Genomic DNA, 26143 nt, shown 5'->3' on the forward strand with positions numbered 1-26143 from the left:
AATGTTTCCAGTGTCATTAATGTATCTAAAATAAAAATAAACCTGGTATTCAAAAATATTCACATTTTTCGGGAATGTATTGGACCCAAAGATATAAAAATTCGAAGGCTCGGACGTGCACGTATTAAAAAAACAAACCAGTAGTTTTTTTTTCATCCGACCAACGGAAATTGACGTACATGCACGGACGCGCAAACTCCGATGCAATGTAACCTCCTGCGTAGATACCATTTGTTTGTTTTTTGCTGCGTGCACGTCCGAACACGTACGACCAAAAAAACTCACGGACACGTATCTAATATAAGCACGGGCTAAGCCAACAAACCAAAAGAACTGGTTTGTTTTTTTAATACGTGCACGTCCGAGCGTTCGAATTTTATTTATCTCTGGACCCAATACATTCACGAAAAATTTGAATATTTTTGAATACCAGGTTTATTTTTATTTTAGATGTATTAATGTTGCTGGAAACATTGTAAAATATTCAAAAAATTTGACCGGTTGCTGTTTTAATTCACCAAATATTTTACATATGCATTTTCTTAGCCTTTTCTTGCATATAAATCATTTACCTAACATTTTCTTCTGTTCATAAGTAGTTATTTTAACATTAAATCCTCAGACAGCATCAAAGTAGTGGCGCCCGTTTTGACAAACTCGACACACAGGACACCATGAACGCGCATCTAATGTAACCACTAAAATAAAATAGTTGTGCGAGTAAATTCCGCCAGAGCTCGCACGTTTAAAAAAACGCATGGACCCGCGTCCAATGTAACCGCGGGCTTAGTTTTTGAGAGGTAAAATAAAATCTATATGAAATAGTTTATGTATAGTTTGCCTAGCAAGAAAATCATTTACAGTGACAGATGCGTCTGTCATTTTATTTTCCAAGTAGTTTATTTTATTTTATAAAGAAATAATTTAGCACAATTTGAAAGCAAAGAAGAATATTTAAAATTTTAGTGTCAAATGATTACTTCAAAATATCAATTTTTTCAACTCAATGTTTTTCCTTGCAAAAAATTTAGTCAGAAATAAAGGGTGATTCCATATAAGTTTGTTTATGTGTATTATGTAAAAACTGTATAAAACTGAAAAAATCTAATGGAGTTATTGTATTTCAAAATAAAAATTTAAGCTGTGCAAAACAAACAAGAGTATATGGGTATATACAGGGTGCTACAAATTCGAGGTACGAGCATTAGTATCTCGGTAACCGTAATAGATACGAACATGGTTAAATTGGGGTAAAGTTGCGCTTTAGGATATTCACTAAGATGACATCAAAAAAGTTTGAAGGATTGCTGAGTTTTTTGGAAAAAACGGATTTTTTTAAAAATCAATTTTATTTTTTCTTGTCGCTATTTTTAGAAAATCAAAAAACTAATTGCACATTCTCATAGCCACTTTATTAGGGCTAGATTTTTGAATTAGATAGCTGATAATTTGTGAGATACACAGGCCAACTTAATATTTTTAAATACGGACCTGCATTTTCTATTTCAGGTTTTGAAAGAACTCGGTCTCCTGAGTACAATAATATGCCACACTTAATATTTTTCTTTGTTTCAGACATTTCAACATAATTTATTTAAGTCCGGTTCTGTTTTTTTAAATATTTAATCTGTTCATCTTTACCATATTAATAAGCTTCCAAACTTAACAATGACGTGGGGTAAAATATTGAATACGAAAAATGAAATGCAATAAAACAATAAAAAATAATATAAAATAAATAATATAAATATAATATAATATGAACAATCAAATCATTAGGCCCCGGAAGATGAATTGGAAATGGTAGAGCGATGGCCAGCGAGGTTAACAACATTTACAATAAAGAGTACAAAATGCATTCGGAAATATAAGAAGAAGATATGTTCAAAGAGCTATAAATAAGATTGAACGAAAAATAAATATGTGCAATAGTGAGGGTGGAACCCTAACGAAGATGTAGAGCATTAGAAACTAGTTTGTAGTAGTTGATTTGTTAATCTTTAAAAATTAAGTTGGCTTTTGTATGTCACAAATTATCAGCTAAATATATCATTATTTGTTGCTACAAAATATTTTTGTTTGAAATATAGATTTTTATTTTTATTTCTATATTACGGTTCTGAAAATAAAAATATATAAATCAATGTAAGTAGAACGCGTTCTTTAGAGTTTAAAAGCTTTAAAAGCCGATATAGTTTTAGTTAAAAACGCTATCACTAGCCAACATGGCGGAATTTTAATTCCTTATATTATAAATGTCATTACATTTAGGACACAAATTATCTACATTATATCATATTTTTGTCTAAAAATAGAGAAACTCGTGTTTGAATCGACAGGAAATGGAAACCTTGTTTCCAAAATGTTTCGATTTAGCGCTATCTGTGTAGAAGTTTCGAACTAGTCACCTGTCAACAACGCCAATCAAAATTTGTGGTTAAAATAATTAAAACATATTTTTTTACTTATTACAACACAATTAAAACATAAAAACAAGTATTCGATTGTGAAAAAAAGAGAAAGAAAAACGTTTGCTGGTTACACTTTTCTTCAGTCTCTTGTTTGATAAGTATGGGTAGTGGCTGTTATTACATTTATTCCTCAAACAAATCATCTCTGTAATGCGTATAAGAAATATTTATAAAATCGCATAAGAAAAATATCTGTATTTGTATTCTCCATATGTCCTTCCTTCTGCTTTTTAGCCGACCATACAAACAGGTATGGTAGACTATTAAGATCGTCAAAAAAAGGTTTTTTTTAATTTCACTCAAAATGAGTTTTATTTGGGTCATAGGTAAATGACTTAAATACATAATATTTTCATGGTGTCTGTATGTCTGTCTGTCCGTCTGTAACACAATAACTCAAAAACCGCTAAACCGATTTTAACCAAATTTGGCACAAAAATACTGTGGCACCCGAGAATTTGGCCATTAGTTTTTGGTGGGGGTGGGGGGTTGGTAAGGGGGTATGGGAGGGGGTTAAAAATTAAAAAAAATCGGAACTCCAAAATTACAGTAGCTAGCGAAACGGGGTTTTCAATTTAAGATTAGCAATAATATTTGCAACAAAATTTGTAATAACATCAAAATCACTCAAAGTCGCAGTTTTTGAGATAAAAAAAATATCAAGTATTGGCGGCTATACGTGCCTCTCGGCGCCAATTTTTTAATTATAGTACTATAAGAACTTGAAGAATGATTAAATGCAAAAACTGAAAAACAAATGTTTCTTAAAAGTTTCGAAAAATTTGTGACACTGAGGCTGTCTTGATTCCACGGAGGAATAAGAGAGGGAAGATGCTACTACACGTATTTCTGTAGGATAAAAACAGTCCCACTTCGTTATTTGGGCGGAGCCAAAAGTGTACCCTTTGGACAGGACCGGATTAAGTAAAACTTCAAATAAAAAAGCAAACAATGATTAAAATTTGCCTTAAGCTAATGTAATATCATTGTGTAATATTAATCGTGTGTATCGCAATGAACAAATTACATGGCATTATTACTACACCAAACTTAAACTAGGCATAAAATACTAATTAATGTTCATTCATTAATTCGGCCATTACGGACCTGCACGCTGTGAAATGTTACGCCGCCGCCCCGCGCCGGTAAGATTCTTCGCGTCGATACCTTTCCTGCTCTTAAAACTGCGTACAGCACACGACACCATGGTTTTTAATGTTTTTGTAATAGAAAACAGTCAAATTTTCGATGGAAAACATTAAATTTTGAGAAAAATGCACAAATCACAAAAAGGTACCACAAGCAAATTTGGCTGGCGGCTAGGTGAACCTGGGATGCAACTTTGTTCATGTTTCAAAGCGATAGCAAAGTAATTTTGTAGCTTGAGGCACTATGTAGCAACATCGATTTGTAGCGATATTCTGATTTCTCGTTTTGTGGCGAGGCGACAGCCTAGACCGTGTGCAAGAGTGTGATAGTGATACCATATTTGGCAGCATTTGCCGAGAATACCCGATTTGATAAAGCGACAATAGTTTTGCAATGAACATAGTACCGATCATGCTTCGACATCGCTTCTAAACGATCGGTTGCTAACTTGAACAAAGTTAATAAAACCCTGTTTTCGCAACAGCTGTAGCGCCTCCCCTCTCTTATTCCTCCGTGGTTGATTCTTATAGCTTATATGTAGCGAAACCATATTTTGGTTCGCGGGTCATGGCCGAGTGTCACGTTTGAATATTTACTCCCAATGCGCGTAAAGAAGTTTCAAAAATGTAAAAGTTCACAATAAAATATCAACATAAAAACATAATGAATATGCAATACCAGTATATCGTACATGAGTATATTTCATATACCTATATTTTGTAGGTCAAGCAATGAACTTTCGTTGTACCTCTACAAACAAATATAGGTAATTACACACTTTACAAAGATTTAAAACTGACATGGCATAAAGCGAAAAATGTTGATAATCTTGTCTTTAACTACCTTCTATATATTAATCCTAATTGACGTTATAATGATGCGACTAGATGGCGCATTTCTCTATTAAGTAAATGAACAGCCCACACTTAATTATCACTCCATTCTATTGCTGATTGCAACGCATGTCATATCCTTTGTCAATTATCTGTGAGTCCCTAAACAGTTAAGAAAAAGGAGGAGAAACTATTTTTTTAGTAGAAAGATGAATATATATATATATATATATATATATATATATATATATATATATATATATATATATATATATATATATATATATATATATATATATATATATATATATATATATATATATATATATATATATATATATATATATATATATACATTTTTATTAGAAAGAGAAATACGAATTGCATCCAATAACATCAAACAAAAGTAATATGGGTGCTACAAATTCGAGGTACGAGCAATCAAAAATCGAAAATCAATTTTGTTTTTTTCCTGGCGTTACTTTTTAGGAAATCAAAAAACTATATGCACATTCTCGTTGCCACTTTATTAAGGCTATCTGATAGTATTTTTAAATTTTTAAATTAGCTGATAATTTGTGAGATACAATGGCCAAATTAATTTTTTTAAATACAGACCTGCATTTTTTATTCCAGATTTTGAAAGAACTCGGTCTCGTGAGTACAATGATATGCCACACTTAATATTTTTTTTTGTTTCGGACATTTGAACATAATTTAATTAAACTAATTTCAAGTCCGGCTCTGTTTTTTTTAAAGATTTAATCTATTCATCGTTACAATATTCATAAGCTTTCAAACTTAACAAAGATGTGGGGTAAAACATTGAATACGGAAAATGAAATGCAATAGCTAAAGGGGCATCACTTTTCCTCACGCTAGCCCGTGCGTCATGGCCGTCATTCAAGGCCGTGTGTCACTTCAAAAAGCAGTACTATCTATGAAAATAATAAGGGCAGCAGTAAAAAAATAGTATATAAAACCGAATACACAAGAAAATTATTAAATGGACACCAGCAGAAAGGAGAAAAAAGAGATGGCCAAAAGCAACATGAATTGAAGGAATATAGAAAGCTACGTTGGAGAGGAATCTTTATTTAGGAGTTTGGGGTAATAGCAAGTAGGAAGGATTGGAGTAATAGGAACTGGGTACAGGTGAGGCGTAGGAAACTATGAACCTGGATATATATAGGGGTTTCAAAAAACATGTGCCATCTCTCGTGGGGAGATTCCGTAAAAATAAGATTTATTTTTCATATCAACATAGGTCCGATTCTGCTTTCTTTCGTAGCTACAGGGTATCTTAATATTTTTTCTATTCATTATAATGTTCTTAGAAGCTCCTTTAGCGTTTCGAATAAGACTTTGAGGGTAAAAATTACTATAAACGCCACATATTTTAATGCTAAAAAAATGTCAACATATTCACACCAGGAACGTGCATATGGGTTATCACTTGAATATTTTTTTAAAAAAAGCATGTACGCCATTGACTTTTTTTCTCTTGTTAGCGAAATAGTGTAAGCACTTTAATTCCGATTAAAAGTTGTCTCTTGATATTTTGTCAATTTCGGCTTTCTTGATGAGATAAAGGCAATTTTATTAATTTGCCTTGATCCAAGTCTAATAGCAACCTTTAACAAATTTTAATATCATTAACTTGCGAAAGTATTCAATAAGTACTCGTTGATTCCTCATCAAAAAATATGAAAAAAAAAGTTCCTATAAACATGGGTCTGAAAATGCATAGTTTTCAGAGGACGATTTTCAGAGTTACAGGATGTTAACACTTTTAAAAAATAATTTTTTTTGTAATTATCTTAAATACCATTATTTTTTATTTGAAATTGCTGTAGGTTGAACTAATAGTAATAATAACTAATAATAATAGTATTTAATAATAAATTAGGTAAAATATATCACTTATTAATTTTATTTTTATTTTAATTTTATTAACTGTGATTAATAAAATTGTGTTTATCTCATCAAGGAGGCCGAATTCGATAAAATATCAAGAGGTAACATTTCATTGGCATTAAACAGCCTACACAATTTTGATATCAAAAGAAAAAAAGCCAATGGCGTACATGTTCTTTTTTGAAAAATATTCCAGTGATAACCCATATGCACGTCCCTGATAAATTTATTGATACTTTTTTAGCATTAAAATATGTAGCACTTATAGTAACTTTTACCTTCAAAATTTCGTTCGAATCACTAAAAGTACGTGGAAGAAAATTATGATAAAACGAAAGGTTATTAAGACTTGAACACCCTGTAACTACGAAACAGAGCAAAATCGGACCTATGTTGAAATGAAAAATAAATCTTATTTTTCCGTGAGGAATCTCCCCACGAGAGATGGCACATGTTTTTTGAAACACCCTGTATTATTATAATATTGAATTTGTACTGAAGATACGCAAGTATACCAAATTTCAGCCCAATCGCACGTTAGGAAGTGGGCCTAGTTCAGCCCGCAAGATTTGCCTAACACAACTAACACGGCAAGTTAAATAAAAACTGATAACAAGGATGTGTCCTTTTTTGTTCATGATAAGTGAATTGATATCTTTCCCTCGTCCAGCAATCAACGTGCATTTCATCATCGGCAGGCAGGTCAACGAATGTAGTGGGCCGCAGGAGCACCGAAACCTACGAATTTGCGTTGTCCTCGTGTCCCGCGAAGACGCCGGCCGCGTCGCGTCGAGACTCGCACTGCAACGAGCGAGAGGCCGATGGCCTGTAGGCCTGTTGACGCAGCGACGGAACCGTGCGGTACTTATGTATCTTTTTAAAAATCTCGTATTTGAACCTGTCTAACCAAGTGCTATATGACCGGAGATCCGACAATAATATAGTACCAGTAGTCTGAGAGAGAAATCTTGTTTTATTAAAATTATACAGTTACCTGAGGTACTCATGCCCGCCTATTTCAAAATAAATACATTTTGTTACATATATTTCGTATGGCAGCAAAGGATACTAGTTTTTATTGAAATACTAACTGATTAAGTAGATAAGTTCGTAAAGAATTGCAATATCTGGTAATGAAAAAAAAAATAGATTTCTTTAGACCCATTTTTTGTAATATGATGGTAGACCACCCTGTATCTAATATTTGTTGGTTAGTTACATATTTGGCAATAGGAAAGATGTTGCAACTATTGCATACTCGGCAGAATCTATGACCCAGTCATCGGTGAATGCCTGTAATTAACATGACTAATAAAACGAAACGAACGAAACTATGATTGATAATGATAGTAAAAAGAAAATATCTTCAAAAACTTTTTTGAAGATATTATTTTTCCGACTTAGGGGTTTCGAGATAATTCTTCAAAAAAAAATATTTGAATGTTTGTCTTAAAATACAATTCCTTGCCAATCAAGACGTTGAATTGAGAAAATATTGAGCATTTAGGGCAGGAAGTCAGCTCGCAAAATTGTGTTTCTGGACATTTAATGTCCGACTAGCAATATCTTCTGAAAATACTAGTAAAAAATACCAAAAAAATATTACTGTCTTGTAGTATTTTATTAGCCGACCATACCAACAGGTATGGTAGGCTATTAAGATCGGCAAAGAAAGTTTTTTTTAATTTCACTCAAAATGAGTTATTTGGGTTATAAATGACCTAAATACAACATATTTTCATGGTGTCTGTCTGTCCGTCTGTCCGTCTGTAACACGATAACTCAAAAACCGCTAAACCGATTTTAACCAAATTTGGCACAAAAATACTGTGGCACCCGAGAATCTGGTCATTAGTTTTTGGTGGGGGTGGGGGGTTGGTAAGGGGGTTAATAATTTTAAAAAATCGTAACTCCAAAATTACAGTAGCTAGCGAAACGCGGTTTTCCATTTAAGATTAGGAATAATATTTGCAACAAAATTAGTAATAACATCAAAATCAGTCAAAGTCGCAGTTTTTGAGATATTCCGTGTTTCCGTAGTCCGTTTTTGAGAAAATCCGTGTGGAGAACTCCAAACTCCCATCGGACGCGACCCCAGAGGTGGCGGGTAGGGGAAATAACCGCGGACCAAAATTGGAAACATTCCTTTACTTTGAAACTAAAAGAACTGCCTACCAACTTTTTATTAACATATTTTAGTATGGGCGGCTATACGTGCTTCCCGGCGCCATTTTTTTTATTTTGCATTCATCTTCGAAGTGTATTTTTAGAACATGAAATGCTTTTGCAGCATTGCGTGAACCCAGGGATTTTTACACCACTCTTTCGATACCACATTGAATATCTAATTGGGGCTAAGTTTGATGTTGTCCCTTTGACGAATTGTTTCATGTTGTACTTTTGAAGTTGTCCCTTTAACGAATCCATGGCTAAAAGCTTTTATTTCAATAGAAAAATAGAACATAAAGGTTTTTTGTGTTGACTCTCGTACTTATCTTCAGACATGTTGAAACTATTTGTCGACCGATATTTGAAACTCAATTTTTTATCGGTTATTATTTGTTAAAACCATCCCTTGCTTACTGATTGACGAACTGCATAATCATTAAACAAAAATATGCTAGTACCGAAAGTACCGACAAAATCGGGAAATCCCGGTTCCTTAGAGACCGAAGGTACCGAAATTCCTCGTTTCGAAAACGAGCTTCAGTTCCGGAAACCCTAATTAATACTCCCAATTAGAGTTCGGAACTGGAAAATCCCGGTTTTGATAGTACCGGGGATTAAGGATCTTTTTGGTTCTTTCCGGTTCCTGGTTCTTTCGGAACTCGGTAAAAATAATTAAAAAAATACTTTTTTGTTACGTTGTCCTTTGAAACTTTCTCCAACTCTTTTAAATAAGAAGTGAAGCTATTCCTTATTGTTCTTGCTTCTTTTCTTTTTTGAAGTTCCTATAAGGTTTATTAGCAATTATATTGAAGTTTAATAATTTTTTTTCTCAAATTTAGTTAAATTGCCTATATAGTTTTTGCTTGTGTTTGTGTTCATATTAATTTTCTCATGACTGATTACTTAATAATTTGATATAATTTTTATGAAAAATCTCAATTTATTTATCGATTTTACTTTGGAAAACCATCTCTTGCTTTCTGATTGATGAACTGCACCATAACTGAACAAAAATTAGTACCATAAGTATAGAAAAAACGGGAAACCCCGGTTCCTAAGAGGCCCGGTACAAAAATTCCCGATTCCGGAAAACAGCTCCGGTTCCGTAAACTCTATATGCCATACATTTAGTATACCATGACAGCCCGATGGCTGTTTGATACATAACTACTTTCTGTAAAAGAAAGAATATTCAATATATAAATATAAAACAAACTTTTTATTACGCTATTTTACGAATAATTAATTTCAGTATAGCAAAACGAACGAATGAAGAAAAATAGGTATGTATCACGTAAAGTAATTGCATTAACCCTATGAAAAAATTCCGGCTGGTCTGCCGAACCTGTCGACCGATACAATCCTGTTACGAGACGGTTCCCACAGTTTGCGTACGCCCAAGTGCAATTTTCTTGACCGTGGTGCCTATTTACTTTGCGTACGCTTAAGTCGCGAAACCTGTTCCGTACGCACTAAAAGTATAACAACTTTATACATTTACGTTACGCTTATCGTACACGGACTGCCGCTTGACATAGTTACTTGACCGGAACATCGGTAAGGTTCCCATGTTCCGAGAACTGACTCACGCAAAACCTTGATGCGATTACGTTCGCTACTGAACTTGTTCGTATATTAAGTAGTGTAATTAGGAAGCCAGCTACTTTGTTGTTCGATACTTTTAATTCTTGCTTGTTTTCTGGTAATGTTCGGATGTCCTACGGTGATGAGATTTTTAGTTCCAGGTGACCTACAACAAAGAAAACGTTGCGTTCTTTATAATGGACTTGATGCTATCGCTTACCTATAAAATGCATTGTACAATGTTGAGTGTAGAATGTATGGCAGGGGAGAAGTTAATCACTGCGATTTTACAGATCTATTGTGTCCCCCTTTCTTGAGTTATAACTCATCATTCAGTCTCGGGACTTTCACAAAAGCCAGTATTTGAGACGGTTTCTCAGAGGCTAGTTCTCCATCTCCGATATCAGTCCTCCCAAAGTTTATGGCACGAGTAGTTTATAGCACACAATATGTTGTAATAATTCTAAAAAAACGCATTTATTTACTTAAGAATCCTAAGGGGATTACGGAAAATAAGAATCATCTTTTAGTTACGCTGCGCTGTTTCGAGATAGTGATATACTTGAAATGCCTTACTGCCACCTCAGAATTAGAATTATTAGAGTTAAACTCGCATTTTCATTGGAAGACATTACAAACCATACATACATACATACCGCAATTACTCGCTGACGAGTATTTGACACGCATCAGAAGATGGTCACGCAAGGCGTTTTCTTTCATGAGCTTTTCTGTGACTGAAAAGCCCGATACGTGATGTTATCTGTCTACCGCACTCCAGACATTCAAAAATCTCATTGCTTTGTTGCCTCTTTACTTTTGGTTGTCGCTCTTAACTGACTTTACAATTCTTCTCCATTCCGTTCTATTGTGAGCTGCCTCTTCCCACTCATTCTGCTTGTTAATTCCCTTTAAGTTTTCGCGGAAAATATCCTTGAACCTTTTGAGTTGTCCACTCGGCCTCCTCTTACCGTCTACAAGCTCACCGTAAAGCAGAGATTTTGGTATGCGGTTTTCTTGCATTCTGCATACAGGACCAGCCCATCTTAAGCGGGACTTTGTAATCATGACTTCAATACTCTCGCAGTTAGATTTTTCAAGGACCGATACGTTTGAAACATGATGGAACCATTTTATTCTTAAGAGTTGTCTAAGATGTCTCTGTTGCAACTTGTTTAATGCGTTCATGTGTCGACGGTACGGCACCCAGGTTTCGCTTCCATATAACATGGTGGGAATTATTATCGCTCGGTACACCGCAAGTTTCGTTTTTGTGCTCAAGTCATGATTGTATAAAACCTCCTCTTTTAATTTCCAGAATGCTCTTGAGGCGCTGCTAATCCTGTGCTGAATTTCAGAGTCGATATTGGCCTTTTCCGAAATCAAACTGCCGAGGTAATTGAATTCCGCTACATATTCCAACAGCTCATCTCCGATTTTTATAGCATTGTTGTGATCTTCCGGGGGAGTGCACATGATTTTAGTTTTATCGATGTTCAGCTTAAGCTTAAGCCCCAGGGCCTCGTATGCCCATGTATATATGTTCAACATTTCCTGCAATTGCTGTAACGTATTTGCAACTAGAGCACAGTCATCAGCGTATTGAAGTTCTGTGATGAATTTTGTACGTGTTTTTGCCCTGAGTCTTTTTATGTTGAACAGACCGCCGTCGTATCTGTATCTAATGCCCAAACCTCTCTCCTGCAGTTTGCTGTCCACTATAATGGAGAGCGCTACCATTTCAAGCCAGTAAATTTTCAACGAGAATATTCGTATAATTTAACAAACTTACTGCAAACCACTATAAATACGAAGTTAGGTTAGTAGTAGTATATTGGTTTAATGGCTACAGCTGCCAGGGCTATCCGGCCGACGAAGTTAAGCTCAAAATTTTTCTCTTAAATAAATTTAAGCGCTAACATTATTAGGCATTTGCATAAAAGTGTGTATTTTGGGTGGTATTCCACAAAATTTGCACGCCATTGAGGAAACAGACAATATACAGATTACAGAAACAAATTAAAAATAACGTTTATATTGAAACAGCAATATATGTCACTTTTTCAAACATCAGTCCTTCAAATCCTTCAATTTAATAGCTGTTTAAGTAGTAAGAAGTTTCACATGAAATGACTGCACACATTGTTTTTTTTATTTCATTCTCGTCACGGGTCATGCAATCCCCTTGTATAGGGCAATGTTTAGAAGAGTACCAAATATATCTTTCTCTGTCTTCTTTTAGTTCTTGTACGTAGTGTTCTTTCCAAAATGTATATTGAGTTATGAGACGTTTCTTTTCTTAGCGTTCGAATCTGATTCTAAACTTCAGATGACCTCGTTCCATTCATATAGCAGTCAACTTGTTTAAATTTCCTATCCCATATCTCGTTTTTGTTTTTTGCGTTTTTTTTGCATTAATAAGAAAATTAGCTTTTAGATGTTTAAAGTTTAAAGAGGGTAGTTTTATCTCTACGTATATTTCGGTTTTATTAGGCTTGCTAGTCTCCTGTTTATCTAACACGTTATTCCACGTGAAATTGTGATTTTTGTGTGTAAATTCCCTTTTTATACCAAGAGCCTTACGTGCAGCCATGTGCAGATATTCCATTTTATATTTATAGAGTTGAGTTGTTAGCATTTTCATATATTGATCACTTAGTTTCTGTAAGACGAATCTGATACTATATTCAAAGAAACTTCAAGATTTTACTTATCGTGTGTATCCGAAATGGATAGTATACTTATAAGGTCCTATCTTTTCTAAAAAGTCTTAGCAACTTGAATTGATGCGCCTGGTTTGGCTATTTCATCTGTCTGTTCGTTACCCTTGTGACTCGTTCACTGGTACCCAGACTAACGTAATATTGTTACACTCACCCAGTAACTATTCAGATCACACAAACAATACCAACTAATCTAGAAATTATATCCGTGAAATCGAGTGCCTTTGTGCTGCTTGGCTGTCTGTGAAGATGGCTACCGGATGATGTGTTCTTGGCTGCGGTATTATTTCTTGTACACAAAGGTGGATTGCCGTTAATTTCGCCTGGAAAATTGTGACATCCTTAGATAGACTTACGTGGACACATAGAATACCACATTCAAAGAAACGCCTTTAGGGTGGTTAATCCCAAAAAAAAATTATGCTTCTGTCTAGATCCATTCAAGTCGAGCTGTAGTCTAAAATTTTAAAATTATAGAGAATATTAGGCAAAGAAGACGTTTTATAAATCACAACGGTTTATGCCTTTCAAACTAACGTGTCTATATTTATTGTTGTGTACTTTCGTAAAAGACAAATATCTATCTACGTGATGTTTTCTTTTAAACACCTATAAATCTACTTAGATATTGAGTCGAATAGGAAAACTTTCCAATCGAATTCGTCAAATAAGGGATCGGAAAGTACCTCGTAGATTGTCGAAGGCAGCCAACGGCAGCCTCGGCAACGGTGGCCGATTAAGCCAAACCAGGAGTCAACAACACCGAAAGAGGACCACGACCTTTTTGCGGTTGTTTGCGTACGTTGAAAAATGAACTGTTTGTTTTTCTTGGGTGCAAGGAGTCAAGGCTGCCGTCCGTCATCGCTCTTATTTACGAAACTCATTTTAATGTCACGGTTTATTTCTTTTCGGCTGCCGGACCGGTCGGTGTACCTCCAGAGCGACAAAAAATTATATTTTCTCTTATTACAAGCATTGTCAAATTAAATATCTCATGCACAGTTTAGGAAGTTTTAATAATAGAATATCACGGGCGAACCAAGCCCACTGATATGATAATTCCAATTATATTGTGCTTTGCTTTTTGTAAACTTGAAAAATAAGATCGTTATAATAATACTTTTATTGTCAACTATTATATAAAAACATGGCATTCCTATGAATAGATCTCGACTTATTTATCTGTAAAGCCGCGTCCAGACTACTCGGGCTCGGGCTTCAAAGGGCGCGGACTCTGGTTTGTAGGTGGGCTTGCACGCCTTTTCAATACAGCAAGCCATCTGTCCACATTGTCAGTCAGTGTAAGAAAAGCACGGGCTCCAGGTGGATCCGCGAAAATCATGTCCGACGACGAGCTTCTTGCAAGTGCTACCTTTATTGTTCTACATTCACTCTTGAACAGAATTTGTGGTTTCCCTTGGAGTATATTTGTCTTGTAAGAAACTGAAACTGTCATAAGCAAACCAGGTTGGAACATATATTTCATATCTACCCATTCCTGAAGTTTTATTTCCCACCTTTTTCTTGATTTTTCTATACGTTGCTAACAAACTATTCATCTTTTTCTTTACTTCACCTACATCGACTTCTATATCTTGCGATACTTCTTTCCATGCATCATTTTTTTATTAACCATTTTGTACATCTTATGCGTACTGTCCCACAAAACAACATATTTTTCGTATAATTTAATTAAACTTATAATTTTTTCCTCCGACCATTCCATCTTGGCTCGGCGCGACGAGACGAAGGGCAACGATAAACTGTCATGCCCGTCCAAAACAGTTGCAAGCCGCTGCGAGTTTCCTTTGATGTACCAACAACTGGCGGAGCCACGAAAGCCCGAGCACGCGCCGCTCGCGTGGCTTGCGAGTCGGGTCGTTGTTTCGTCCACATAGAAGAAGCTTGCGAGTTTTTTCACGAGCCCGAGCCCGAGTAGTCTGGACGCGGCTTAACGGTAAAGCATTCGATTTCAGAGACGATTACAGCGCTTTCAGATGGAGCGGAGCGTCCGCGACGTTTTTTCAAGATAGCCATCGGTCGAACTCCGTCGGACGGAGCATACCCGCCCATGTGTAATTGTTCATATAAACTCATGGTACGTGCTCGAAGTCGCGGACGGTCCGTCGCGGACGCTTCGCTCCATCTGAAAGCGCTGTTACAGCGTTTTCAGATGGAGCTAGTTTTTTCAAGACCCATGTGACCCCATTTCAGACCCATGTGAAATTGTTCATATAAACTCATGGTACACGACGGACGGTCCGCGCGGACGCTCCGCTCCATCTGAAAGCGCTGTTAGAGACAATAGTATGACAGCGCTTTCAGATGGAGCGCACCGTCCGCGACTTCGAGCAAGTACCATGAGTTTATACAAATAAAATAAAAATATAAACGATTTCACAGGGCTCGCGTATACTCCGTCCGGATGATTTCGTCCGACAGCTATCTTAAAAAAACACGCGGACGAACAGAGCGGACGGTCCGCTCCATCTGAAAGCGCTGTGATTCATTTTTAAGCAATATAGATATTTACGATCAGGTAAAATTTGGTATCTGAGAGAACAGGCACTGCGGCCGTCTGAGTATTCTGTTTGTCCCAAAGTTAATATTCTGTGGTTTTGTGTTGATTTAGTTCTTGTGAAGTCTTACCTTCCAGGTCGGTCTTGTGAGTTCTAGACGTCTCTCATGCAATCGATTGACACGATGGGTGCGTTGGGGTCAGTGAGGTTACCCCAATTAGCCTTGTCGATTGGAATACGAAACTGTTTGGCGATTGGAATATGTAACTACAGTTTTGCGTTCGGTCAAGTCCAAACTATTTCAGGTGACTCTAGCTAGTTGCCGAATAATAGTTGAGTGAGATGAAAGATAGAATATTGAATGATATGCTGAATTTGAGAAATAATGTTAATAGCTAGGGGTCGCTAGTTTTAGTATCTAACTATCATTTTTATCCAGATCAGTAAATGTTTATTTTGTCATATTCATGTATAACGAGAGTTTGCTTGTAATGACAAACTAAAAAATGGATTTGAGGTTAATTTGCATTGCGAGTAAGACCGAATAAGACCGGTAAGTTCCAGAAATATTGACTGTTACATTTTGCTATTAAAATTGCTTTTATACTTTTTAAACAACAAATTACTTATATAGTATGTACCAAATTCCCGCAATAAGTCAAATCTCCGCATAGGATGATCATATAGAAAAAATATATTTGTTATTGAGTTATTGAAAAAAGCTTATGGAGAACCAATTCAGCATACCCAATGACAAAAAATACATATTTATCGTTATGCCATATGAGAACTAAACTGCCATGCCAGCAATTTTTAAAAATGACCCTTTTAAACATATAGCAAGTTAAGCTGTATGAAGATATATCAATAAGTATCAAAGAGGAAAGTTGATTAGAGAATTGCATGCATTGTACATCGATGTATACTTTATATAAATATACAAGGGAGTTCAAAACATATCATTGTTCATATGACTATCAAAAAAATATACTATACACTACAATTTACTGCTATTAGTATACTAAGGGCTGGCAAAGGTTAGTCTTGGGTCGAGATTTCCGTATGTAAGAAGAGTACAATGCGTTTATAATGTACTGAACAAAGAGAGGATAGTAAACACGTTGCCAAACGTATGAAATAAACCGAGAAACTGTGCACATCGCTAAGAGACGTGGAAGGGGATATAGCAGATTTGTCGTAGTTGACCGGTCAACCCAATCAATACCTCTGTCAGTACTTAAAGTTCTAGGGAAAGGTGTATGTCATGCGTTCAGCTTCACGATTTAATTACGTCTCGTGATACTTGATTTTTTTATTTATTAACGGGTCGTTGTAATTTTCCCTATAGCTTGAATTTTTTTAAGTGCAAGCTAGAAACACTTTTTTGGTAAAAATAACACACACGCATTTTTGGTAAAAATAAGTGGAATTGAGTGGGTGTTTGATAGTGGTCGCGCTATTAGAACTCTGAATTCAAAAATCAATATCTCGAAATCTATTAGAAATAATAGATTGTAGTTTTTTCAAGAACTTTGTTAATATTTCTGCTGTATTTTCTTTATAGACAGTATGTGAAAATCTTTATCAATAAAAAAATTACACGATTGCTGAAAATTGATATGCTCTAAAAGTAAATGGATGGATTGTTTCCAATTTTTGAATGGAAAAAACAACCTTATCGAATTTTTCTTATGTAAACATATTGTAAAATATCCGATCTTAAAAATAAAAAAAAGTTTCAATATCTAAAGTGGTTCTTGAGTTATGGCCTGTTATGTGTTAAAAAGTTGAGTTTTTAAATTATCGCAATTACTGACGTTTTCTCGTTATAAAAAAAAATGACACCTTAACGATAGCCTTATAATTCCATTTCAGATGCTCAGAAACATTACAAACCAAATGATTTTATCTAGTTATCTCTTGAAAAAAAGTCTTTGAAAAATAAGCGGTTTGCGATCGTGATTTTACTTTACTTGATAGGGAAAGGCGTATCGGCAACGCCACAACAGCACACCGTCGCGTCGGTCGGTCGCATTTAGGATGATTCACGGGGGGGGGGGCAAGTTCCGTGAAGTAGACATCGAGCCACGTCCGATCTATCTGTATATGCAACACCGAGTTGATAACGGGGTTCGTATTAGTTCCGAGTATATTAGAAAACACAGCCTCATAGACACACGACGATTTAATACGAACAATGCCAAAGATCTCGCAGTTGGAATTGGTACCAATTGCAGTTGATGAATAAAGAACAACACCTGCTCAAAGGAAAAGATGAAGGATCTATCTTGTTCATTACATCCTTTCATTGTCCAGTTTTACTACAGACATGATAAAAAGTGTACTTTGTTTATATCATGACTGCAGATTGCAGTCGGGGCACCAGGAAAAGTACATTCAAGCTTTCCGCAACGTGGCGGGAACGGAGCGGATCCGAGAAAAAAATGTACGCCGACATTTCTGGGACGGGGCACGGACGAGTTCCGGTGAAGCTCGGATCGTGCTCGGCCTGGCATGAATGTATATGTGTAAAAAACACTTGAAAATGTTTAGCCGTGTCTTCACCGGCGCACGGCTCGGACCCGTTACGGTATAGCGTGAAGCATCCTTTTCTCTCACTCCGACTTAATAAGATCCCTATGCGATTTACTTCCACACATGTAAATGCCGACCCAAAAGTAACAGTTGCTAGCACGGTATACTACAATTTAGTGGTGGGAAAATTGTTACTTTTAAATTACTGTTGGAACCATAGGTTGGAACTGTTGTTAACTGCACATTAAGAGGATATTAAGTTTTATGTTTTGAAAGTTATAAATGTATATTTTGCTCTTATATTATAAATAAATTAAAAATGATAACTATCATCAATCAATTTTTTTCCCTCATTTCTTGGGTATGAGTTTTTTTTATTAAATTGAAAGATGGAAACTTTTTTTTATGCGACGTTTCGCTCCAACATAGTGGGCTTTTTCAGCCAATTTATTCTAAAAACTTGAAGCCGCCTTGCTAGCACCAGTCTGTATAAATGAGTGACACTCATTTATCATTATATGTAACAATTATTTTTATTGATAATATTAAATATACTCAATATTTTTGCTACTTTTGTTAAACATTTTCTTAAGCTCCATAGTTACTATTCGCTGATTTGGCGACTGATGCGTCCATGCGTCCTAGTGAGTATGATACGGTTCGATACGCGATGCGTCGATGCAGCTCTTCGATACGATTTGTTAATTCGTCCATTGTGTTAGTGATATTTCTTTTGACATCACTTGGTCAATTTCTTTTGACATCACTTGGTCTTGGTTGACATGGACATCACTTTTGATGGTTCGCCCAAAAATCGACCTTCCGCTAAATCGCCGCATCAGTGAACAGTAATTAATGGGCTTACACATGCAGTAGTATTTATGTCAAAAACACCAAGAAAACTGACAAAAAATATTACTTTGCAACTATTAAAATAAATTTAAACTGCAAAAATATTTCAGAATAATATTCACCGTCAAATTTACTGTCAAAACGTCAAAGCCTGCTTAATCATAAAACTTCTTGATTATGCGATATGCTTGTTATGTAATTTTAATTGAATCTGTATAATAAATAAACACCACAATTTTAAAATACTTCGTCGCATAAATTTAAATGTTTTATATTACGATATATAAAATTTAAAATCCCGCTTGCAATTAAATTTGAATACGGCCTGTCATATAATTTACAACAAATTAGATAAATATGTTAAATACACGTACAACATTTGACAAAATAGGTAAGCTTTAAAAAGTTTTATGTATTTTTTCTTGATAACAGACAACAGTTGAAATTATTATTTCGATTTAATAGTGGTATTTTAGTTATTTAATATTTTAATAAATTAACAATTTATTAAATCTTGTATTTTATGCTTTATAGCATATTATAATAGCCTCACAGGTCGCAGTGTTTCCGACAGAGAACGGCCCCCCTTGTTATTGTATATATTATAAAATATACCACAAAAAACTACAACCAACTACATAAGTGTAGTAAATTATGGTGTTTTTGAACCCTAATATTTTTTACTATAAATGGAATTATTAAATAAGTATAAAGTTCCAATAAACAAAAGATGTTATCGTGGGACTACAATAAAAAAGAAGAATGTATATAATTATTGGGCAAACCTACAGTAAGATTAGCCATAAAACATAGCTAAATGGCTAATCTTACTGTAGGTTTGCCCAATAATTTCGTTCTTCATTTTTACTTAGTCCCACGATAACATCTTTTGTTTATTGTTTTCTCTGGGCCAAGGTGATAGCGGCGAGGTATGTTGGCAAATACTCGACTATGAACTTATTCGCCCACGTCTCCGCTCTGGAATTTCTTCACTATTTTAGAGATTTATTGGACACCCATAGTTATGTAGCCATTCTCGTGAATGCTTTTGAAACGCCGTAGAATGGTACCTGATAAGCCTTTGTTTGGCCATATTATTTGCCTTTTCGTTGCTTCCCTATATAGTATCCAGGCTTATGTAACAATGCTACACTAAACCAAAGTATTTAGAGCACACACACATTCCCAGACTACTTAGTTATTGTTATTGATTTGAATTTTAATAACAATTTTTACAGAAAAGTTAATAAGACAAGAACAAATAACTTCAATATTTTACATATTTATCTCTTGCGATACGTTATACAGGGTGGTCCGAACTGTGTTCCGGAAACTTCGGCAGCATATTCTGCAGATAAAAATAAGTAAAAAAGTTCGTATAAATATATATGTCCTAAAATGCTTAGTTTCTGAGATACAAGGTGTGGAATTTCATTTTGACTGAAATCATAGAGAACATAAATATATAGAAATGATAAAATTTGGAAACATTTTATTTTTTAAGTTACTTAATCCTAAGTTTTTCTTCGAAAAAATTATCATAAAACAGTTTTGGCACAAAACATCTCAAATTTATGATTTCTGTTTTATAACTATTTAGTCAAAATGTTTAATTCATGTCAATGGTGACAGGTATTGATAATTTCGATTCCAAATATCTCGAGAAACATTACTCGTAGCGATTTTTACCAAGATACTTTTTTAAGTAAAAAACGTCGTAAATGTATATTTTTTTACTCAGCAGTTTTATACAGGTACGGAAGAAAAGTTATTACTCTTCAAACCAGTTAAAAATATGTTGGTGGCGCCCTCTACAAGTAGGAGTCATATGGACATCAAAATCAAATTTCTCATGTCAAAAAACTCGCAAATACCAATTTTCATTAAAACATTGACGTTACTTCAGAAATTATTTGGAAAAAATCGAAATAAATGTGAATCTTCTACATCCTGTATCTCCAAAGCTAAGCATTTTAGGACATACATTTTTACGAACTTTTTTACTTGTTTTTATCTGCAGAATATGTTGGCAAAGTTTACGGAATACAGTTCGGACTACCCCGTATATGAATCGAAATTAAAATCGATTTTATTCGAATAATAGCACCGTTTGGTAAAATAAAAATTATGGGAATTGATTAAAACATTTTGTTTTACAATAATTCAAGTTATTAAGCTAAAAGCTATTTTTAATGGCAACTAATTTTCTTTGTAATTTAGGAATTTTATGTCCTGAAATTAACCACAGTAATAACATTAAGACACTTTTACAGTTATTGCTAATAAAAATAAGTTATGAAATTACTTGGGCGTCGTCAACAACAGAAAGATGCGGGCAATTACGAGATAAAAATCTAAAATAATTACAGTGTGGTCAAAGAAGCAGCAACAATAATTATTAAAATGAATGACTACCGATATACTCGTAGAATTAATACCTTGGGATTTTGAATTTCGGAAATAAGATAAGTATGGTGTTTGGAGATAAAGTAGAAGTTTATTTCATTTTACAGGGTGTTTCAAAAAACATGTGTCATCTTTTGTGGGGGAGTCCGCGCTTAAAAATAAGATTTATTTTTTATATCAACATATGCCCGATACTGATTCTTTGTTTCAAAGAAAAAAAAATAACTACAGGAGGTTTTTGTAACTCCAGTGCCACACATGTCTTTTTAATATTCCAGTGATAACCCATATGCACGTCCTTGGTGAATATGTCGAAACTTATTAAGCATTAAAAATATGTCGTACTTATAATAACTTTTACTCAGCCTCAAAAAAATTTCATTCGAATTGCTAAAAGCACTTATGAAAATTATAATGGCGCGCTCAGACGACTTGAGATTGGTATACAGGGTTCGGCGATAGTGCATCGGTCATATATATAAAATTTCTAAGTTATTTAATAGTCAGGACCGATTTTAATGCAGACCAGTGTTATTTTATAATGATTGTTACAAATATTAAGAAAATAGCATGTGGCTTTTCATCGTTTTGCACAAAGACTTGTAATCCACTCCGATTTTCGTCTATGGGTGAACACTATTTCTGCGTATCACAGTCGTTCAAAATATTTTGATGTTTCACACCATATGGTTCCGGAATAACTACATCTAACAGCGGTAAGAGTAAATGCAAAGTTAACACCTGTAGGTGGTTAAATAAACAGAACAATGTTTACTCTAATAAAAGCTTCGGCAAAAATTAAGTAAATGTCTTATTGTTGGAGTAACTGTGTGAAACAAATAATAAAGGTGTGCTGTTAGCGATTTCAATAGCCTCTAGTAATATAATGGATATAATTATGTTAGGTTGTATTTAGTTGGCGCCTACACAAGAAACAGAACGCCATTTCAGTTGTAATAAACACATCAATATTTTCAACATAGGAACAAAAATAATATATTTATTTTAAGAAATATCTAATATATAAAATTCTCATGTCACAGTTTTTGATGAAATTTTATATGTACATTCAGTGGCAAAAAAACGCAACAGAGAAATTTTTGGTCAAATTAAACCGTTATATTTTTGTTATTTTTAGCCCTATTTTTATGATTTTTTTTGTAAAGTTTCAGCAAAGTTTTGTTAAGTTTCAGTTTTTTGTAAAGTTTAGAAATTGGCATATTACAGGGTTAATCGGGGGGTTATTTTTAACCTAACTTTAAAATACCATGTGCAATAATTTTGTGTGTAAATTTTTCTAAAATATAATTTTACGATAAGAACCATGTCTCCTGAGAATTTTGTTTTTTTGGATCACGGCAGTACATGCTGTGTTTAATTTTTAATTTTATACTGGAAATTATTTAAAAAATCGTTTAAATTGAAAAAATTAAATCAAATCGTTTATTCGTTAAATTATTTATTATTTCTGGTTAAAATAAAGTAACATTTATACTGTAGTCTGTAGCAAAGTTTAGTTTACGAATTTGGTTTTTTTTCTTTTAATTGTCTAAATCCCTGCATAATAAATATTAGCTGAATGGATTTATAGTATCCTTTACAGAGATTTCTCTTAAGAACAACAAAAGAACATTGCTTTTAAATAACGTCCGTGGATCATTTTTGTTGACATCGGGTCAATTAATAATTTTACCAAACGGATATATTGATAATGTTACCAGTATTACTCATCAAGCGATACTACTCTTATATTAATCAATTAAGGCCTTTAGCAAATATATCATATTATACAATTTTATATACTAATTCATTATAATGAAATTAAATCACAAAAAACATTGTAATTATATTCCTGCAGTTTAAGTGAAAAGTTTTGTTCCTAAATATCTATTATACATATAATAAACACGTGTTCGAATATTAATTCCGTGGAATATAGGCGCATTTACGAATCGAAAGTATAGTCCGTCTAGAAAGTATCCGGAAAAAAGAAAGCACAATTACAATTATCGATATATATTTTTAGGACTTGAGTAAAAAAAAAATATAACAAATTATTAGTTTTATTTACTTATACAACCTCCATTTAACTCCAAATACTTAACTAAACGTCCAGGTACAACCGAAACTAGGTCCACACCATAATGTTCCTTGGCGGTAGTCCAGGCCTGTAAAACTGAGCGAATCAAATTTTGTTTATTTCGTGGAGCTGCTCGTTCCATTTCAATCTTCATTAGTCCCCATATGTTTTCAATTGAACTAAAGTCTGGTGAAGCTGCTGGCTATGGAATTGTTGCCAAATGGTGTTCTTGCATCCAAGCTTGAGTATAGGCAGACGTATGGCATCTTGCATTATCCTGCTGAAAACGCCACCCCTCTGGATACAAAACATGAGCCGTTTCAAGAAGAAAACTATTTAAAATATCACAATATTTTGCACTATTAACAGTTCAATCAACTATACACAGAGGTGTCACCACGCTATTGCTCCCCAAAACCATTATTTTAGCGGCAAATTTTGAAACTTGAACGGTAACATTTTCTTTTGATAGGATTTTTAGGTGGTTTCCACCAAGCTGGAAACAGCTTTCGTCAGAAATAAAAACATTATTACAATTATCTTCTTGAAAAAATCCATTTTTCGCTGCCTTTGTAGAGGTGTTATTGCAGAGAATTTTTTGGCTTCCTTGATATGTAGCCTTGTCTTTTCAGTGACATGCGACTTCGCTGACTTCCAAATCTGTTAGCCAATTTGCGAAATCCTAGGCGCAAATTCTGTCGTCCTAATGCCACTAAAGCGTTTAAATTATTTTCGCGAATGTTACGCGGTCTTCCTGAAACTGGTCCATGCTTCATATCTGTGCCATTTTTTATCCACTTTATTGTCTCATATACTGCACTTTTTCCGAGCTCAGTCAATTGCACTAATTTTTTAACGTTTCGAACACCTTTTCTATACAAATATTCTACCATTTCTCTTTTTTTTACTTGCGACATTATTTCTCAAATCTTAAGCCGGTTTACAATCAACAATATTTGACAGATGGTGTTGCCCATAAAATAATAAATACAAGAAGAAGTGTCATAGTCCATGGTACAAATGAATACAGGTATGATCGATAGCGGCTCCAATTTCGTTCAGTTCGCGCATACCACATGTGACATGACTAGACATGAAAATGAGGAATAAATAAAAAATAAAAGAAAGTTGACAGGAGATCTGCATTTTTTTGGGTTATGGTTAAGAGGTTTTTTTTAGGGACTTTTATAGTTCGTTTAATTTAGTAATTAATAAAACAGCAGTTCCAAAAAAATATATTTAAAATAATAATTATGCAAATCAACATGGATTTGGACTTTGGACCATAATAGGTAATCAATACTAAATTTATTTCTATATTCGATACCTATAAAATTGTTTATTATGTAAAGTAACATTTGCGATGTTTATGGAAACTTGAATTTTCATGTTCATTGCCTCTGATTTCACATGAGGCATAAAATGAGGATATATATGGAAGCAGTAAATCCACAAGAGGAATTGTTACATCATTTAAAAAATGTTGGAAATTTTATTGTTTCCCATCGAAAAGAAAATGCCAATGCAGATGAATGTATTGTAATTGTGATAAAAAAATATGATACCAAGTGGTAAGACCATTATAATTATTGGAAGTAATTCCAAGGGTGAAGTTTATTATAATTAGTAACCTGTGCTTCTTTTTATATTTAGATGTTTCAGGTTTGATATGAATAAATCATTTGAACATCTTGTAGAAAATTTAGAGGAAGTAATAGTTCATACCCAGAATTTGCCTTGTCAAGGATTATTTCATAGCTCAAATTTCCTTTAATGGTAAAGTAGCAGAGATTATTCAAAAACCTTGGCAAATTAACTTTTTAAGTGACTTGGGTATTAAATAGTCTACAATATATATATCATTAAAAAATATATTACTTTTTTTTACATATTATATGGCCCGATACATTTCTACAAAGTAGAATATTATTTTATATTAAATGAGGTATTGTACCAATATCATTTATATTAATACCGGTGATTAAAAAGGAACTTTAATCAGTTCATTTTTATACTACAAAATAAACTATAAATATACAACAGTATTTAATCATCTAAACGGCAAAAAATTAAAAATGGCGCCCGACCTTTGCCAGCATCTTGCCAGAGGCACCTGGGAGCTGACGCTGGCTTACACAGACAAAAGACAAAAGAACAGGACGCCGACGTGCATAAAAATGTTCCGTAGCAGAAATTGACAGAAATCATATAGAAATATTCAGATTTTTGTCTAGGACAGTCTAGAAGGCCATGCTTTCTGCCTGGGTAGAACCGCGCCACAACTGTTTCCAATTTTCCGGTTTACTGTCACCCCCCTGGGTGTTGCCATGCGATTTTGGTCATAGTCTACTATCGGCATAACCTACGTGATGGGATGGATTACTGTTGCCTTAGAGTGTTACAGAAAAAAATACATTAAAATTAGGAAAAACACAAAATTCCGGATACTTTCTAGACGGACTATAGGTTGTGCAAACCGAAGTGGGTCAAGACAAATGGAAATAAATCGAAATGCGTTCAAAGTTGCGCGACGAAATGCGACCTTGACATATTTCGAATTGTTTCTCGCATAGTGTGTACGCTGTTTAAGTTGTCATGTGTGTATTTGTCAGCATTCATGTCTGTAGAATAGGCACACAAACGGAGAAAACTAAAGAAGACAAGGATGCATTCGGTCCCCTAAATAGGATATTTAAAGGAACCGAATCAAGGACCGAATACGAAACGTATATGCGTATGATAAATCGCTAAAAAAGTTGTGCCATAGATTAAGTATTATTTCAATTGGGAGTATTTTTTTACAAAAGGCTACATTCGAAAATAAACGAAGCCTGACAACGCCATAGCCCTATTAAAGATTCGAGGCCACGGCGGCGTTTATCAGCAAGATGAAATAAATGCCACA

The sequence above is a fragment of the Sitophilus oryzae genome, unplaced genomic scaffold, assembly GCF_002938485.1.
Source record: "Sitophilus oryzae breed Bouriz unplaced genomic scaffold, Soryzae_2.0 scaffold_377_pilon_pilon, whole genome shotgun sequence".
NCBI lineage: Eukaryota > Metazoa > Arthropoda > Insecta > Coleoptera > Curculionidae > Sitophilus > Sitophilus oryzae.